Raw genomic sequence first — 19,006 nt, forward strand, 5'->3', positions numbered from 1 at the left:
TACATCGAATGCTATTGCTGTTTTAACTTGTACTCCAAAGAAAAGTTCTATAATCTGGCAATACCGTAAATATCTCATGTTAGGGGAAAAGGTAGTGAACTATTAGGATAAATCCTAATTGATATTAATGGATCGCATCAACACATTTGGTTCCTTTCTTTCTAAATGGCATACATCTATGGAATGTTTGAAATGTAAGAGTTTGATCTGAGTAATGGTCAAAGTCAAAACTGAGAAAGGGAATTTATTTTTCACACAATGCACAGGTGGAATGTGGAACCCATTGCCACAAGGTATCATTGAGATCAAGAGGTCTGCAATGTTACAAAATATATACTGAATTAGATCTGATCCAGCATGGCAGTCCCTGCCATGTATAAGTACGTACATAGCCAAATGCTGCATTATAATATTTCTTTTCCTGTCTTTTATACTCCGATCCTGTGATAGATGCTTAGGCACTACAGTGATGTGTGCCATTTAAGGGTCTAGATAAATAGTTTATATTTACTTGTTTTGTTTCTTGGTACTGCTAATATTATGCCTGATGTTTGCATACTCAAAGGGGTACATCTTCAGAAGGAAGGCCTCCCTTTCATTTTCACAATTTGCTCTCTCATTTTTGTGCTCAATAGTAAATCCAGGGTGCAAATCTGAAGAGTTGCATCCCTAACTACCCAATCGGGGGGTGCAAATCAACAACCTTCTCAGTTTTGCACCCTGGATTTAATTTTGAGCACGATGCAACTACTCAGTTTTGCACTTACAGCCCATTATGTGGATCCAAAAATGCGGAAGCAATGAGAGAGTTTTGGTGTCAGCCTTTCTGAATATACTCCTCCCAAATGTACACTTTTTAAGATCTGTTTGAGATTAGGTATCTGCAGAGGAAATGAAGAGGGCAAAGCTCAACTACCTTGGAATATGGCAAGAGAAGGTATTTTGGTAAATGTGCTCCTCTCCGAGCCCTGCATTTGCCCATGCAAGCATGTGCCCAGTGCGTTGCTGTCTTAGGAGACCATCTGTACTGGACCTGTTTGGTAGATCCAGCCCTGCTGTTATATATGTTTTCCCTAGTGTGGCAAAGCAGCATATCTAAAAATGCTACTATGCTATGAAAAGCACTGATCAACTGGCACAAATACAACATACTCAGAAGTGTATTGTGGTACTGGACAAAGGCTCAGTGCCATATCGAGAAGTGCATTTTGGGGGTAGAGGTGGGAAGCAGGTAGCTCAGTTCCACTCTGTTTCTAGTTTCTTCAGCTCTGCAGAAGACCACCGTCCCCTCACATTGTTTGAGATATATTATAAAAAACAGCTGAAATAGACAGGTGGCTTTCTTTAATCATTTGGAAGGATTTATGCTGAGTTAACTGTATATCTATAACAACGAGTATAAAGATACACTCTGTGGTTACTCAAAGATTCTGACCTACACATTTATTTCATGTTTTAGCACCAAAATTGGCAGAGAAGGATAAAATGTCGAAAACTGTTATATCCACGTGAAAGAAAAAAATCGTGAGTAAAACCTATTTCCTTGTGTGAAGCTTTTCATTAGGAGGTAGATCATACCATGCCAAAAAGAAGAAACCCTGGGTTAAGCTATTTTCCTAACGTATGGGGAGATTTTGTTATGCCAGGGGACCTGCAGATCAGTTTCTGTGTGAAGAAGTCAAGGTCTGATTATAGTTTCTACATTATTATTTATAGTTTAGCAGTCATACACACCACGTCCTTGGCTGTGGCATTGCAGTTTGCTCCATCTATGTCTGCTTCCTAAATTTATTGATCTCATTAGTAGATAAAAGTGACAAAGATAGCTCATAATACTTCTGAGAAATGTAAAACCATTAGCAGGTCATTGTCAAAGTTATAATATGTCCTTTTAAGCTGCTTAGCAAACGGGTGGCAGCCTATGATACAGGGATTAACCTGTGCCAGGAGTGACTGAGTGGAGTACAGTGGAATGGTTAATATTCAGCCTGCCTATGAAGCTCTGTAGCTGCCACATGAAGTGATATAGTGAAATGATAAACAGAAATGCATTAAAAACAAAGGCAATGGAAGTTTTTCTTCCCCTTTCTTTGTTTTGCTCTGCTTAAGGCATGAGGCATAACAGGTTTTAGAGAATGAGTCTGAAATTAGAGTCGTCTCTTGGAGTTGAATTTTTGTTGGGCTTGCGAGACTCCTGGTTTTGCTCCCTGCATGTTTGATGCCCTGGGGCAAGTCACAAAGGCCCATGTTCTCTAAAGCAGGTGCCTAAATCCTAATTTAGGCATTTAAATACGGTATATACTGGGTCATTTTGGATCAGTGTGCAGAGAAATTGGCCAGCCCAGCAATGGAAGGGTAATGCTGCCTCATGGGATTTGGGTTTGAGACACAAACTTGCTCCCTTGATCCTCAGCTAGAAGTGCACATTGGGGAGTTAGGAGGGAAGGGGGATTGAGATAGGGGAGGAAGCATCTTGTGACTCTCTCTAGTGTCTCTGTCCCCGTTCGGCCAACTGAAGTAGTATCAGTACTTCCTTGTTCCTTTGCTGACATGATGATCACTCTAATATGTCCCTGTGGCGAGGAGCAGTAAAAGAGAGAAGAATGATAAGATTTTAGAATTCTCAGGATCCGGTTCACTGTTGTCCTGCGTTATATGACTTCACTTACACTCACTTTGCATTGGGGTGACATGTTACCATTCTCATTTGGTAGCATTTTATGCCCACTTTGCACAGGAGGAAATGACTACACCAGGGCAAGGCAGCAATGAATCAGCCCTGAATGGTAGTTTGTAGACTCCTGCAAAAGGCAGTAGGAAGATAAACATTATTAAACAGTCATTTATTTCTCCTGTCCTTGAGCACATATTGGTTTTATCCACTGGCAGCAAGTCGGGCACAGGAGGACAAGACTTCCGGGCCCCATTCCTGATTCTGCCATTTCTCGCTGTGTATCCTTGGACAGGTCTTAGCCTTTCTGTGCTTGAGAATATGTTTCTGTAAATTGGCATGATGCTCATATGGTATCTACCTCCTGGAGGTGTTTTGGGGCATAATTAATGTTTTTAAAGCACTTAGAATTCCTTGGATTAAACCTGCTAGACGGTTATTAATAATTATACAGTAAGTAGCAATTCTCAACCAGCTGATCAGGTACCAGTCTGCTGCGATTTTATAGTAACATAGATGTTACTATTTTTATTACTGTAGCACCTAGGAGCCCTAGTCATGGACCAGGACCCCATTGTGCTAGGTGCTGTACAGACACAGAACAAAAAGATAGTTCTTGCCCCAAAGAGCTTACAATCTAAGTATAAGACACAAGACAACAGATGGAGACAGACAGACAAGGGAGTACAAGGAAACAATTAGACCATTTTGGTGAGCATGATAGGCAGTGCTCTCTGCCATAATGCCTATAAAAAAATTGACAATGGCTGTTTGTGAGCTAAGGACAGTTTTAAGACATCGTTTTCTACTTGATTTAGCAAAACAATCTTTAAGGTTTAATGGGATATTTCCAAATCTTGGAAATACACAGGATGCATTCAATAAAGAATTAAAGGATGATAGCATAATGAATAGAGCTGTGTGGAGAAAGGTAATTCCCTTTCATGGAGGATTTTAATATTTCAAAATTTGGTTTCATTTAAGTTAGAAAGGAAAACAAAACATTTTGAAGTTCTCTGTGAAAGGGAAAGCCTGGGGTTCCCAGTTCCAAGGCAGTCCACCTGGCTGGCTGCTCTGGAGCTGCAGACCCTGGAAGCCCTGCCGTCTCCAGCCCACAGGCAGTCTGCTTGGCGGGCTGCCCAGGAGCTGCAGACGCTGGAAGCCCTGTGTCCAATTTTCATGCCCGCACTTTAAAAGGATGTTGACAAATTGGACAGGGTTCAGAAAAGAGCTGCAAGAATGAATCCAAGTCTGGAAAGCTTGCCTTACATTGAAAGAATCTCAATCTATTTAGCTTATCCAAGAAAAGGTTAAGAGGTGATTTAATCACAGTCTTTTTAGTACCTACATAGTGAGAAGATTTCCAATAGTAAAGGAATCTTTAGTTTAGCAGACAAAGGCATAACAATATCCAGTAACTGTGAGCTGAAGCTAGACAAATTCAGACCAGAAATAAGATGCAATTTTTTTTTAACGGAAAGGGTAAGTTACCACTTAAACAGCTTACCTAGGGATGTGGTGGATACTCAGTCACTTGAAATCTTTAAAGCATATCTTTCTAAAAGACATATTCTGGCTCAACTAAGGGGGGCTTAATGTAGGAACCACTTGCTGAAACTCTGTGGCTTGGGCAGAAGGTCAGACTAGATAATCATAATGGCCTTAACTTTGGTGAATCTATTAATTCTTTCCTTTATGGTTATAATGAACATTCTTTGTTTCTCCATGATGCTGGCCCAAAGAGCAAATCTCTGCTTGTCGTTTTCTAGCCCAAATCCCGATATGCACAAGATCTTGAATACTGCTGATGGACCTCTGTTGGCTTTGCCTGAAAAAGGAAATCCGTCTAAAATAAAAAATGATATTTTAGCCCTCTGACAGCTTCTTACGCCAATCCTGGAAAGAAATGGGAACATTTTCCAAACATGCAAATGTTCTGTCCAGAAGCATGAGTATCATTTTCAGTTTTAACTACTGCTTCGTTATGTGTCACTCCTTATAAGTGGTGTCTTACAGTTGTTTCAAAAAGACACTTAGGGACTTTTCCAATAACTAAATAAATTATATTTCTTGATACATGGATTTACCAAGCATTGTGTTTTATGTGCTCAAAGCACTTTATGGTCATTAACTCATTGATAAATTCATGAACAGGTTTATATAACAGGGTTGACTGTGATAACAGGGAACTGGGCTCTATAACTCAGGAGTTCCCTTCCAGTCCTATGTTGCTAATTAATTCTCTCAACTGCCCTGTCTGCCAGGCAAGGCTGTAAGTATTATTACCTCAAATTTATAGATTTTCAAACTGTGGCTGAGATGAAGTGAGTTGCTCAAGACTACATCATGCTACTGGCAGAGCCTGGATTAGAATTCAGGACCTCCTGACTCCCAATCCGATGTTAATTTCTCCAAACCAAAATGCTACATTAGTTACACAACAGGAACAGCACTCTTGTTAGTATGTTAGAATATTTCATCTGCAACTAGAGATGGTCAGAAATATTTCAACAAAACAGAGTTTCATTAGAAAATGCCCATTTGTTGAACCTGAAATGTCTTGTGAAAACAGGCTGGGTTGGATGGACTTTTCATCAAATCACAGGGAGGGTTCGAATGGAAACCTGTTCGGCAGGTTGTTGGGGAGCCCGGGCTTCCAGCGTCCATGGCTCTGGGGCAGCTCTGCTGTGCTGGTGTTGGACAAATAGTCAAAGAAACCAAGCAAACTAAAATTCTACTGGGTAGTATATGGGCTTGTCCACATGGAGGTGTGATTTTTAAAGCTCATTAAAGGGCTGCGCATTAACTGGGCCATTAACTGGGCTCTCCTGGTGAGCACTAAAGGTTCCCTAGAGTGATTTACATTAAAGCACACCAGCAGGGTCTATATGGACTAATTATGCACAGCATATTAGTGTGCTTTAGAAATCACACACCCGGTAGTGTGTATTATCCCACTGTGTAGACAAGCCCAAGGTGTTTTAATTAAAAATACATCAGTGTTTTATATAACAAACAAGTTTACCTGCCTCTTTGGGGGTCACTTAGGAGGTCTGCAAAACATGGGAGAGTGAGAGAATATCCAACTTAAAAGAAAAGAAAAAAAGAGGGTCAGTAAGCAAAAAAGAATGAAACAAGAAAATAAGATCCTAGTGTTTCTGTTGCAGATTGAAAAGAGCAAGGTGTAGGTGTTGAGATGTGCGCACACTTCTGTCTCTCATTATATGCTCCCATATCTCATTCCATTTCATGCTCCCTCTTGAGTTGGTGACAGTGATCTCTGCTCTGAGTTGTGCCTCAGAGGCCTGGAAAGGTATGAAGAGCAGGACCAGTAGCAGTGCTTCAGAAGGTGAATTTAGCAGATCCAAAGGAAGTAGGTTCTACAATGTCAGTGATTGACAGAACCAAATCTCTGGCACTTCGAATACAAGAATGATCGGGGTGGCTATTTGTGCATTTGTTGGACAATGAAGGTGGAGTCAGTGTATTGTATAACAAACACTGTTGAACTAGAAGGATATATTCCCTGCATATTTAAAATGCAGATTCAAAGACTGATGTACATCTGTCCACCTCGATTTCTCCTTGTGGCAGGGGCCTCCAACTTGCTGGAACAGCTTGCCTATTGTACAATGCCATGTACACGTATGGCATTTTAGAAATGAAATAATAATGATCGATAACAAATGGGTTCCAGATGTTAAGACTCCTCTGTGTTCAAACACTTCACTCAGAAAAGAAGAGAGTATGAACTTCCCCCCACATGACACTGTTAACAGCTAATGAGTGTATTTAACTTTCTTTGAAACCAGAGAAGATGGCAATGTGGGGACTGAGGTGGAGCAGAAGCAAGAGAAATAGCAATGCTGCTAGTTGTAGATAATTTCTGTGCTTGGTTCAAATTCACTGTGGGCGTGGGGTTACAGTACATTTTGGCTTCTGGAAATAAACAGCACTAAGAAAAATGGTAGCTGAGGTTATCATGTTTAGTTGAATCTCCGAGACTTTTTGTTAGGAAATGGAGACCTATCATCTCTTGTGTTTGTATGTTTTCCGTGTGACACTGTCTCTGCAGGCATGGAGTCCTGGCCATCCTAATCTGCCATGGCAACTCCCACTCTTCATTGAAATCCCTCCTAAAGACTTTCTGCATTGCCCACAAGAAAGGAGTTATTGGCATAACCTCCCCCATGACAAACAGACCACCTGGTTAAATGTCTTTATTCCTGCCCTATTTTGCCTGTCTTTTAACCAAGACACTTAATTACGATGGGCCAAATTCGGATACTTGTTATGGTATCACAATGCCAGGATCCTTCTGTTCCCACTTTGGGAACTGAATTGGTACAGACAAGTATATTGGATTTATACATATATGTGGTAATGGGAAAACATACTTACATGAAATGATAATAAAAGACCAATAGTTTACAGTTTGGTTACTTTCTTCTTAATTGCCCTGATACCATTTACACAAGCAGTTAAATTTCACTTGTTGTATCTTATTGACTCACTGTGTTATACTGATATTTACTTATTTTTTCCTGACTGTGCAACTCACCAGTAACAACGTTCTCCCTTTTTGCATGAAGATGAATGATACATGGCCAATGTTCAACTATCCATAGTGGGAAATGACAGGGAGGGCCAGTCACTCATTCTCATAATGTTTTTTGTTTATTTGTTTCAAAAGCTTCTTGTACTGACACAAATAATAAACTTTCCCCCTGTACAGAAAAAGAGGTGGTTGGGGTTTTTCTCTCTGTCAACACATTTTCCCCACCCACTCATTGTCTTTATACACACACACAAATGTACCCGTATGCTAGCAAGTTTCAGAGAATTTCACACCATTTAGAAGAATTTGACCAATGTCCGGGAGGAAATGCTTACATTTTCAGAACCACGAGTCATTTCCACCAGTGCTACCTCCGCTGATGGGTGTTTCTGGGAACAATGTAAAGCACCATTTGCTTAGCATTAAAATGTCATTCTTGGAAATATTGCTATGAGGAAACAAACCATAGAAGTGTACAATGTTGTCAAGAACTACTTGCTGTCTTCCCATCTTAGTGTCATAGTGAAAAGCGCTTGTGTGTTTTCGAAGTGATTTGTCCACTAAGTGATGTTGATGAAAGTGTTTCTTTGCCTATCGCAGTGTTATAAAGAAAGTGATGTGTATTATTGACTTTCCTCATTGCTATGGCTCTGTCTCTGGAATGTTGCTTCTCATACATACAGTACAATAGCAATACACAAAGGTGTAAGGAATGCATTTTTATGCGTGGAGGATTTATTAGTACTTTGCTAAATTTTTTAATATTGTATTTCATGTATAAAGATAAGCAAAGACAAATATTAATACAAAGAATTACAGGAATGTAAATGAAATACAATTCATTTAATACCATTGATTACAAACATAGGGCTCCATTCTTCTCGGAGTGGGCTATAGCCATACAGGGAAGGTGGTACCTGCACATTTCAGTGCATGGAGTTTCTCTTACCCCCTTCTGGGGATTGGGGTTGGGCGGGAGGAGGGAAGGAAGGGACAATAAGACTTGCACCCCCACCCTCCAAGAGAGGCTAGAGATGCCATTGCCAAAACCATTTACATGGGAGGATGTGCCAGAGGTGGTGCATACATTGCTGGGTGCACTGGATCACATCATCACCTGGTGGGAATTGACATAGCCCCATTGACTTCATTATTTCCTAAGTCCTTACATTTTAATGAATTCAATGGTGATTTACACCAGTGCAAGATCTGACCCATTGCATTTAAAAATCATTAATAATAATTTCAGGTTGAATGCTCAAAAGGAATTAGGCTCCTAACTTCAATTTAGGCTACTAACTTCCAATGAAATCAGTGGAAGTTCAGAACCCAACTCCTTTTAAGCATTCAGCCCTTCCTCTCTAGTTGCAATGCCATTAAAACAGCTTTTTAGTAAATGACCTTTAGTAGTTAGAACAAAATCTTTCTAAATCCCAATGATTTAAATATGGACCAGCAGGGGTGGATTTTGTTTATTAGAAAGCCTGCTACCCACCTCAATATTCCCTTCTGCTAAACTTGCCTCCTCCAGAATTTAAGGCATCAAGTTGCAGGGGGCTAAACATAAGGCACTTACTAATTGCAGATGAATAGTGCCAAGACTATGTACAGATGGTACCTGAAGTTAGTTGCTGAAGACTATCCAGTAGACTATATATAATGTGCACAACATGTATGTGTAGTAAGTAGGGAGAACAACTTTTGTGGTCTCTCACATTTGTAAAAAAAAAATTTGTGAAATCATAAATGAACATTCTCAGTCTGTGAAAAAGCTTATTTAGGAAAACAGAAACCGGTATTTCTGTTTATTTAACTTAATTAAATTAATTAATTTAACATGCTTCAAGATTTCGGTAGTTTACAGATACAGGTGTAAATATCTGGTGAGCATACTATATATATTAATCTACACATACGTAGCTAGTAAATATTTTGCTGCATTAGTTTGCTCATTCCCAAGCAATCAATTGTGAACCTCCAGTGTTGTAACAGGTCCACAGGGAACATTTGTGCTTTGGTTGGCACTTAGATTAAATTTATCATATGATTTTTTTCCCTTCAAGGCTGACATTTCGGTTTTATAAAAAATGGTTATGTGCCAACTGCCAAAGTCAAATAATTAAATGGTAAATTTGAAATTTGTAGAGGGAAACTATCATTCAGTGTTACTATATGACCTTGGGAGAATGAACATATTAATCCATCTCACAAACGGCATTGGAGATCTTCCCCCAGGGGGTCTGATTCTGCTCCCATTGAAGGCCATGGCAAAAGGCCCATAGGTTTCTGTGGGCTCAGGGTCAGGCCCATGGATTGGAACTAACTATGCTTTTTCTTTTTCTTCGTGACACATCAGAAATAAGCAGAGGCCCCTGTGAGCATACATAGTCTAATCCAGGTAATGCAACACCCAGTGAAGAAGAGAGCATTTTAATTTGTTCATTCATTCTCCATTAAACTGTTTATTCTAAACTCTTAATAAGGGCTGAACTCCTATTGAAGTTAGTGGGAAGCTAACATTTGGACCCATAATCCATGATTCTATGTTTGTTGTAGAATCATAGAAACTAATGATGGAAAACAACTATTAGAGGATAATACGGGACAAGAGTCCTCCCTAGAGCATCCTTTCAATTTCTATTGCTTTATCCAGTCCCTAACAATGGTGCTTTCCTTATGAGATTATTCCACAATCTGATAGATGTGACTGTCAGGGATTTCTTTACTGATATTTAGCCTCCATTTTTCTTTTCATAATGTCACGCCATTAGATATATGCTCATGACTTATCCTTGCTGTTTTTACCCCTCAAGTGTTTGTGGACTGCCCTTAATTATTCTATCGCTTAGCTATGCACACTTACCTATTTTAGGATCTGATTCAGCTCCCATTGAAGTCAGCTGGAATCATGTCAAGCCCTGAATTTTCTTCAAGTCAGTCCCTCCAACTCTATGCACCTCTATGAACTCCCTCCAGTTTTTCAATATCTTTACATTAATGAGGTGCTCAGGAATTAATACGACACAGACACCACACAAGAGCAGTCATTCTGTATTGTTTTTGTTTATTTTGTACTGTAGGCCCAGATAGTGGATCAGGGCCCTATGGTGCTAGACATCATGCTCATACCCAGAAGGACAGTTCCTATTTCAATTTGCTTGCAGTCTTAACATATGGTGAGAAATAGCAGGAGTGAATAAAAACAGTTAAGTTGGGACGGACAAGACATCAGCGAAACTATGCCTCTGCATTTGCAGCCCAACATTCCTCGGTTAATTTTGCTTCCACGTCTAATGCTGGACTCCTGTCTAATTTGCTGCCTGCCCTCACCCATGGTTTCATGATGTTGGCAAAGGTGCAGTGTATGTTTATTTCTGTGAGGAGAGTGGAGGTGACTGAACAGAGTAGCCTCCAGCCTAACTGGGAAATGTTTACACATATGGTGCATTATTTGGCAGTTTACTGGCATGAGGATGATGTACTGTAAGAAAAAGGCATTAGGCTCAGCCATTTGTAGTATAGGAAAGAGAAGGAATCCGTGGTTGGGTCCCTAGCTTGGGACCTCAGGGTTCTATTCCCTGCTCCGCCATAGACTTCTTGGGTCACCTTGGGTAAGCCACTCAGCTTCTCTGTGCCTCAGTGCCCTATCTGTGAAATGGGGGTATTAGCATTTCTCTACCTCATAGGGGAGTTGTGAAGATAAGTACATTAAATGATTGTGAAGTGCTCAGATCCTGCAATACTGTAGGCCACCTACGTATCTTAGACAAATAAATATGCTTGGTTTACATAGGTTGCCAAAATCACCACATTGGCTGGGGAAAGGATCCCCAAGCACTGAGTTTAAATTTCTGGGTAATTCAGGTTTCCTTTTACCAGCATTGAATGTGTATCCAAGTTGGTTCCATGCAAAAGGCGTGTGTGTGTGTGCGCACGCGTGCATGTATTAGGCATTGTTAAATCTTGAATCCCACTTTCAAAGAGACCATAAATAACATGAAGGCAGTAAATCGCCCAATATTTCCCCCCAGAAGTTGTATTTCAGCGTAGTCTTCATGAGTATCCTAATCTCCAGTAGTATAAAGTTTCCCGCTATGATTGTTTGACTGTTGCCTACCACAGATCTGCTTTTGGCAGCTTTCTCCTCAACCTGCTGATTATCTAATGTGTGGTTACTAATACAATCTGGGAAATTGGTGTAAACTGGGATGCAAAAGATGTAATAACTGCATGTGCTAAAGACAGTTTGTAATATAATTATCAATACTGTGAAAAGAAATACTGTATTGAGAAATACAGCCAAGTCTCTGTCTTTCTTGTGGAATGTGGCACAAGGAAACCATGCAATAAACAGGCATATTTGCCCCTTGAGGCATACTCATAATTTTCATTCTATTCATAGATTTTTAAGGCTTGAAGAGGGACTGTTAGATCAGCAAATCTGGCCATCTGTAAAACCAGAATTTCATACATTTACTCCTCTATTAGAACAAATAGAGGACAGGGTCAGATCTTCAGCTGGTGTAAATCAGCATCGTTCTACTGAACTGGAACTGATAGTATATCCATATAATGAATGATTTTTGCTTTTTCCCTGACTCTAAAGATAGTGGTCCTTTGCCTTTTTTTTTTTGAAACAGCAGTGATGGGAGAACTTGGTGAAGTCTTGGCTTTCAAAAAAATCTTTAAAAATTTAAAAGAAAATGTTTAGTTTTCTTAAAACTTTTGGGGGATTTGTATAGCATTTGCCCCCTTAATTTAAACCCTTGGTTTCCCCCCAGAATAAACATAATTAAAAGAAAGTATTACCTATTAACTGGAAACCTGTGCTTTGATTCTTGTTTGAAAGGAATTCTTGTCCTACTTCCAGGACTATTGGGAGAACAAAACTAAATAACATAACAAAAGACACACAGCAGCCAGAAACTCACACTTTGCCAAAGCAGAGTGGAACTTGAACTTGGAAAGTTCAGAGATTAATTCTATAGCTAGAGTCCATTTTTTCAGAGGGTTCTCTATTTGGCAAAACATGATGCCTCATCACTATTTTGTAGCAATCTGTACAGTTATGTGGTTGATGTTATTGTATTTATAGCAGATACACCCTTATCATTCAGCTACAGTCAGACTTCTACTTGTGCAGAGCTACAGGTTTTAAGAATGCACTCAGACGATGTTGACACAGTCAATGAAACAACTGCCTGTAATCTGAACTCAGGCTAAGACTGTGCGTACACCAAAGCTGAACAAAAATAGGCTTCCTCCAGCTCCCCAAACATAGTGAAGGAGCCATTAAAGTAGAAGGACACCAGTGTGGGAAGATCATCCTGCGGGATTCCTTCTTCTTCTCTTTAGATTCAATTCATGCAGCTGTAGGAAGGACTGCAGAATATCGGTGGCAGCATTCTGCAAGAGGCTGGGACATCTCACTGAAAAATCAGAGTGGGAATAGATATAAAATAAGGCAACTCCTTAAACTGGGCAGATTAACATGCGTCCACTCTGCTACCTAGTTAGCTAATGCTCTTCCTGAAGCCATAAACAGCCATAAAGCTACTGAGTTCTCCTCTCATACAAATTCTACCTCAGTGACAACAAACCAACTAATGACAGTTAAATTAAAGAGTGGCTGGGGATAGTAGCTATTTATTTAAAAAAAAATAAAAAGGCCTTAGATTTTATATTGAATCACATTCCCCACCCTTTGTCTGGTTCTTTTCAGGTTCGATGGCAAGATCTCCAGAGTGGAAACCGTGTCTTCCTATATGTGTGTAGAGACCTCAGCACATTTTATGTGCCACCATCATATGGATAAATAATAATTACAATTCACAGCACACAGAAACATCAAAACATCTGGCATAGAACTTACTGCCAGAGCCCGGATTTGCCTGCACCCCTTTTTCTACTTTTAGCAGTACTACACCCACCTAGAAGAAGCAATCCTTGACCATGCCATGCAGACCTCTTTACAGGGTGAGATTACACATCGTCCTGATGCAGAAGCATTGAAATTCTCTCTGTTCAAGAAATCCTCAGTTAACTCTAGTGTGCTATAAATGGACCTGGTAACTTGTCAACATCTTTCATACAAACATTCCCAACGCAAAATGACGTCCTTTACCTTATTTGTTGCCTGCAATGTAACAGGTACCCAGTCAGTAAACTATATTTCCCATAAGACCTCAGAACAAACTTCACAGAGTAAAAGGGGTGACAGCTACTGGCTTCATGACCACGCTAAGCTGCTCCAAACTACAAGGAGGACCCCTAGGGTAAGAAGTAGCATCCAGCCACACTGGCCATGCTGTTGCATCAGCAACCCCCAATTTGCAAACAACAAACTGAAGTAACTTTGAACAATAGATAAAATGTCACACCACAACCCTCTCATCAGCAAAATAGCTTCAATGGGTTTATTCATGTACTTAGAGTGAGGCACATGCATAAGAACCATCTTGAAGTGGGACCATAGCGAACATTAATGATTCACTTATCGTGGGCTTTGCAGAAGTGATGAAGAGATTTAAATGAGAAAGGGAGAACGTGATTAAAATTATGTGTCTCAGTCATGCCATTCGGGCACAGTTGGAGGCCATGTGGACTTGATCTACCCAAGGAGGAAGCTCTCCAGCACACACAAGAAGTATGCCCACTCCTACACCCGTTCCAGGAGAGGCATTATATTTATTATTTATTTCTGTATGCACAATACCCTACATTAGATATGCCTCCTCTGGCCTTAAAGAGTTGATACTCTAACAAGACAAGACAAAGAGACTGATGGAGGGTAGGGGAAACAGGCACACCACACAAGCAAAGCAGGCAGGTGGTGATTGGAGAGGCCCTGATAATTCAGGCTGAATAAAATAAAGATATTTAGACGATGCCTCAGTTAGGCCCCACCACACCAGAACCAGCCCATTCATTTATTTTAGGCATCAATGTAGAAGTGGATCTTCGGGAGTGTAGAGAGAGTAGTGGCCTTGTGAACCAACATACTTCCCATGCGCACTCACCAGCTTTGCTGCTGTGTTGTAGGAGGATTCTGCCTGCTCCATGTGCCCTTTTGGATATCTTGCCACCAGGGCGTATGTTCATTGCTCCAAGCTTGCTGTGCTGGGCTGTAAGGAGAGTCAGGACTTTTTCTACCCCTTTTTTTGCAAACTGGCAAAAAAGTCATGAAGATGGCATAAGCTGAAAAGTTACAAGCTGGAGTTGAATTTCCATGAGGTTTGGGGGTGTTTGAATGTGGCATTTTAGGTTGGACCTTTCTGTAAATAAAGATATTATAAACCTTGCTTTGTCAGGCAATAGACTGGCTCCCCAGAAGCCCGTAAGCGTACTGACCAAAATTTTCAAGACCAGGAGCCTAGTGTGAGGCAATTATTATAGAAAATTTTGTCCAGTGTTTGTAAGTCTTTCCCCTAAATTATAGTGGAAACTCAATAAAAAAACCCCAAACGCTGTAGGCTGGCATGACTGGAGTCTCACCAGTCAGTAACAGGGTCCCTTCAGTCCAGTCGTATATATTTATTATTGTTATACAAAATACTAACAATTGCATACACAGAAGCTTTGAGCTTTGCAAGCTGGTGATAAAACCTCAGTCATACAGTTCCATTTTCTCATTTGCTTGTGGAATACCTCTTTCCAACATTAAAATTAAAATTGAAAAGACTTTCTCATTTTGGAAGGAAAAAAGCACTATTGGCAAGCTCTTCTCACTGGCAAATTAATAGATAAGGTCTATCCTGCTAATGCAAAATCAAGTGAAAGGTAAAAATTCAATCTCTTTATCACAACCAAGTTATTTTCTAAACTGGGGAATTAATATACATTGGAATGTATAGAGAGGGATAGGTTCTCTTTCAAAAAGTGTTTTTAAAGTTTGAAGAATCCATAACTAATATTGAGACTGGACGTTATGTATAACTGACAACCTTCTCTTTTACATTACTTTGCATTTATTACATTTTTATGGGAGTTTATGGAGATTTTCAAGGAATTAAACTTATATTCATGATAGCAGCATGGGGCTGTTTCTAAATAACATTTTCACCGTATTAACTGTTGCCTAGATAACAGGCATATCTCCTCAAGAGCCTTTATTCTGGTCTAACACTACAGCCTGCAGATGAATACAGTCGTCATAAGACAGCAAGCTATATCACTTACCATTTCATTATTGTTCAAATCAAAATCCATACTTTCCAGTTTTCCCTAGCATTACAGACTGGATAGGGAAGCTTTATCATTCTGCAAAATAATCTCTCGTGGCTCCTTCTCATTGGTATTAAGAGGAACAGGTAATCACATTACACTAATTTTCATATTAATCAGTACAGTGCAAGAGAGAGTTAATAGTTTTCATCTATGTTCAACCTTGCAACACTGTTTTTTTTGTTTTTGTTTTTTTTGGAGCTACATTAGCACACCAGATTTCATGTCCTATTCAATACATAAACCAGGGTCAAACCAACAGCCCAGCCTTATACTTTTAATCAAAATGGCAATCTGTCACCAATTTGTGACTTAGGATAATTTTTAAATAGATAAAGGTGGATGCACACTAAATTTTTATGGCAAATAAAAAGGAAATCTTTCTGCAGCATGGGAGAAAACTTTGGAGTACTGTACAAATGCTTGGTGCATTCTCTAGAACCTAGAATATCAGGGTTGGAAGGGACCTCAGGAGGTCATCTAGTCCAACCCCCTGCTCAAAGCAGGGCCAATCCCCAATTTTTGCCAAGATCCATAAATGGCCCCCTCAAGGATTGAACTCACAACCCTGGGTTTAGCAGGCCAATGCTCAAACCACTGAGCTATCCCTCCCCCCCAAAGACTAAGAGACTAACAAATTTATTTGAGCATAAGCTTTCGTGACCTACAGCTCACTTCATCGGATGCTTATGCTCAAATAAATTTGTTAGTCGCTAAGGTGCCACAAGTCCTCCTTTTCTTTTTGCGGATACAGACTAACACGGCTGCTACTCTGAAACCTAACCTAAGTAAGTGTCCTGATTTTCAGAGTCACCTATTTGTAGATTTAGGTGGTTGGCAAAGGTTTCAAAAATATGACAACTAAGTTGCCTAATTTTAGGAATCCTGCATTTCAAACTTTGTACTGTAATAAATTTGGTTAATTAACATTTCAGGTGAGCTGTCTGCTTTATTTCACCAACGACAGTGATTTTAATGATTCCACCTGTCTGCTCTGTTGCATCATTCCCCACATCTTCATTTTCCTGGGGCCTTGTGCAAGGCCCATTGATGTTATCTCCCCTTGATTTCAATGGGCTTTGGATCAGGACCCTGATTCTTAACTTGTCTCCACCCAATCCTTCTTTTTCTACCATCTCCAACCACTCCCTGCATCTCTCTGCACCCCTTCATCCTCTCCTACTTTCACATCTCCTCACATCTAAAATCCCAGTTCCACATCCCCTGGCACTGTTAAATTACCTGGACAGAATGCAAGTGAGACAGGTGCCTACAGCTCCATATTGAAACAGAAGCAAGAGACACCAAAAGAAAAGCCTAGAGGGTCTGCTGCTCTGCACAGATCCTCCAACGTCTTCTGGGATAAGAAGCAATGTTAACAATGGATGTCATGGTGGTTTAATGGTTGCACTCACAAATATACATAAAATGTAAAGATTTAAAATATGGATATTTTTTATTTCCACTTATTTCATGAAATTTAAAGATCACTAAGGTCAGATTCTGAGCTCAGGTACACTGGTGTAAATCTAGTAACTTCACTAAAATCCATGGACTTGTTCTAGCTTTACAGCAGTTAAACAGAAATCAGAATCTGGCTCGCTCCTAAATTTCAGACATTACACATTTATAACATAATATAATTCCTACACAGCATATGGTATTAATCTGGTGTAAATATCATGTTATGATTATATCCTAACAATACATCTGACATGAAAAATGTCTTACTTGTACCTTAAAGTATAATGTTTTGAGAAACAATTATGAATACATGGTCATTGTTCCGGTTGCTATGTGAATTTTTATTTCTTATTCATACTTATTCATGTGAGTGAATAGAATGAAATATTTTGTATGAAAGAGGAATGATTCCTAAAGTTGTGAAAGAAGTTTAGCTCAGAATTGTCCATACGTCTAGTATTTATGTTATTTAAGAATGGGTGTCAGAAATCTTAATTCCATGGTGACAGTGGTTTTGTGTGTGGTGGAATTTCCTTCATTTAGGTGAGTTTAGGTGAACTCTTACTAGTGCAAGGAACACCTGGACACAACATACAGGAGATTTTTATTAAATAGATACTGTCAAATATTTGTGTTTAGGTGAATATTTAAATTGTTACTCATGGAAGAAGTAATATCCTCCCGCCCAATATTCAAATGCCCAAAACATCAATTTCTACCAGGTTCTTCTTAATCTTTTCAAGTCAGAGAAGAGAACATGTGTGTTTCTTCTTTGGGGCAGTCCATAATTAGTTTCTTTCTTCTTCCAGCACAGTCCATTCCAATAGATGCTTGTAGTCCTTAAATCTGCTCTCAAATGATGCACATGAGCCAAAAATTTTGTTACAAATCAATAAATAAAAGAAGGTATTTTGGAACGTAAACATTTGCTCTTGGTATTATTTTCATTTAAGGACTTCTTAATAGGACACACAGGTCCAGCTCTTCAGCTGGTATGAATTAATGTAGCCACACTGAATTAACTGATGTCTCAGACAGACAATTCACTTTCCAGGCTTTATTAGTTGCAGATTTTTCAGATTGTCGCTATACCCTGTAATCATCACTTTCCTTTTGAGGTTTTCTTATCACTTTTTTCCTCCCAGAGGGTCCTTCCTTTAACTTAATTCTTGTGGAAACAAAATATGGCACCATCTGTTGACAATCTCCAAAACTGCTATGACGCTGGCAGGCCAGATGTCAACTCTTGCTCAGGCTGCAGGCATTAGCTCAGAACTGACAAACTCATAGCTGGAGACCAGACCAATTCACCTGTATGTTTGTTTTGCTCAAAAGAGGTATTAGTCTTAGAAGAGTGAATTTAGTGTTTAGATTCTCTGAAATGCTTATAGCTTGCTGAATACATTAATCTCACTTGTAATATCTGTATTCCATGCTCTTAGGAAATATGTACGTTTTGCTTTATAACTTTGAAAATGTTTGCTCTGAATTTGTGAACCCAGGCACAGGAATGGTTCCCCCACCATTGCAGGAGGACTATCAAAATTTAAGTAACAACCTGAATACAGTGTGATTTTTTGTATGAATGACCATTTAGCACTAAGGCCAGTTTGTCTGGGTGGCAAGACAGCCCAGAGAATCTAAGGGCATTGTCTGTGACTCCATGGTAAGATTGTTACAGTGATCCAGGCATTCACATTTGTTACTGGCTCAGTGAAATCTAATTTTAGAACAACCACAAGTTTGGGGTGTCTGCCCTGTTTTTGACAGGCTGCCCTGAGGTAGACACTCATGGTCATGAGCCACCACAGACAGCATGATAACTGCATTCTAACAATTGAATAAAACTGTTCACTTAACAAAAACACTAACAGCCAAATTCTGCTCTGACTTGCATTCATATAAACCTGGAATAACTTTAGTTGAGTTACTCCACATTTGCAGCAGTGTGACTGACAACAGATTTGGCTGGGTAGTGTTTTTATTATGCAAACAGTTTTATTTAATGGCTGTAATGCAATATAACATCTTGCTGTTCCAATCAGGATCCTTTTCAGGACAGATCAAGCCAAATTCAAATTGCAGTTGAA

At 39.6% G+C, this 19,006-nt stretch overlaps 2 long non-coding RNA genes across 4 annotated transcripts in view; one reads left to right on the plus strand and one right to left on the minus strand.

The window, feature by feature from the left end:
* Window positions 1-16,010, plus strand: part of LOC114019235 — a 28,048-nt gene extending 12,038 nt beyond the window's left edge. For all 3 annotated transcript variants that reach the window (XR_005224579.2, XR_005224580.2, XR_006289379.1), the window contains exons 3-4: window positions 1,460-1,524; window positions 12,952-16,010. This is a non-coding gene — a long non-coding RNA (uncharacterized LOC114019235). The remainder of the gene's footprint in view (window positions 1-1,459; window positions 1,525-12,951) is intronic.
* LOC122464934 lies at window positions 519-18,630 on the minus strand. The gene is made up of 3 exons (XR_006289380.1): window positions 18,472-18,630; window positions 14,115-14,119; window positions 519-532 (listed from the first exon to the last, which is right to left on the minus strand). It is a non-coding gene; the product is annotated as an uncharacterized LOC122464934 (long non-coding RNA).
* Between the last annotated feature and the right edge of the window lie 376 nt (window positions 18,631-19,006).

Source organism: Chelonia mydas, chromosome 3 (genome assembly GCF_015237465.2).
Source record: "Chelonia mydas isolate rCheMyd1 chromosome 3, rCheMyd1.pri.v2, whole genome shotgun sequence".
NCBI lineage: Eukaryota > Metazoa > Chordata > Testudines > Cheloniidae > Chelonia > Chelonia mydas.